Below are 1,314 nucleotides of genomic sequence, written 5' to 3'. Positions count from 1 at the left end.
CCTAACTCCAACAAGCAAAAGGGATCACTCTTCCCTGGAAAGAGAACACAGACATTCATCATAGACAAATGAATCTCAAAAGGGACAGAGGCAAAGTGAACAAAAGTCATGCACTTTTATAACAATAAAATTGTGCTTGCTGCAAGACGGACCATAGGACTCCTTTTCTAGCAAGCTCTGCAGAGGCCCTATGTGGGAATTCAGGAGGTGAGCAGAGTCAACAGTGTTGGAACTTTGGCATCCTTAAAAAATTGAGACTGACATGCAACTTAGAGGTAACCTTGAAAGCCAATGACCACACAGGTTTCACAGGAGTCGGTACCCATTTGGCATGTGAGAGTCTACTTCTTTGTTCTGTGTTAAAAATGAAGCTCGTCTCTGATTCCTTCCTAAATTCTCCTTAAGTCAGTCTGGATAATTACTCTTCCATAACTGGAAGCCTACTTATAGGCTTCCACATGGCTGTGAGAAGAAGTGAGAAAGAGCATAAAAATGGCTCTTTCAGAGTTAAAACTCCACTTTTGAGTGAAAGACCACAGCATGCATGATCCTATATACTTAGTACATTATGAGATCACATGAGCTACATTTTTGGTGCTAGGAAACATATAAAAGTATAATTAAGTAAAGTAAGGTCAGCGTATTTAACTCCAAAAAAAAAAAAAGGCTCATTCCTTCCTTTTCCTATCTCTTCTTTTTCCACCCTATCTTCCACATCTTCCAAAAAAAGGTAAGAAAATCCCAAATCCAAAGTTGGACACAAAGAGTTACCAAGTAAAAATTCCCTTTCCTTTTGTTGGGTCTGGCAGAGTGATCTAGAATTGGAACTGTCAGGGACAGAATGAATGGCTCCATAATGTCCATACGACATTAACGCATCGCCTGCCTCCGCAGCACATTGGCACTTTACAAAGCAGTGCATGCTAAATTAATTGGGGGCATAAGGACAGATGCTTCTCCGACAAATGGCCAAGGAGTCCTGGGCCAAGGCCTAATGCAGAGAGTGCTCAGGCCTCTTGACCTACTGGCCTACCATTCAGGTCACTGAACTTACATGTAATTCACTTAATAACCAGGAGTTCTGTGGTACTGCACATCAATAGAGAGACTGACGTGTGCAGGAGCCTGCAAGGAGATTATATTTAAAAAATAGAGGAGAACAAGAGCAGATGCATGGGTGAGGGTCAGTATTCAACAGGAGATTCCATTTAACTGACTAGTGGCCTGGACATTCAGATGCCTGGCCAAAGCTTTGAAGTCAATGCTATTATCTAAGCTACCAGTTGATAACAATCAAGCCTCAGACCTAAATGA

At 41.7% G+C, this 1,314-nt stretch overlaps 1 protein-coding gene across 1 annotated transcript in view; it reads right to left on the bottom strand.

Annotated features, from left to right (window-relative positions):
- LOC103610321 (multiple C2 and transmembrane domain-containing protein 2-like) overlaps positions 1 to 1,314 on the bottom strand; it is a 42,852-nt gene that overhangs the window by 8,716 nt on the left and 32,822 nt on the right. The gene's annotated exons all lie outside the window — the stretch shown is intronic.

This window comes from Galeopterus variegatus, unplaced genomic scaffold, assembly GCF_000696425.1.
Source record: "Galeopterus variegatus unplaced genomic scaffold, G_variegatus-3.0.2 Scaffold10923, whole genome shotgun sequence".
Lineage (NCBI taxonomy): Eukaryota > Metazoa > Chordata > Mammalia > Dermoptera > Cynocephalidae > Galeopterus > Galeopterus variegatus.
The sequence above is the reverse complement of the archived record's forward strand: the minus strand, read 5'-3'. Positions and strand labels throughout refer to the sequence as shown.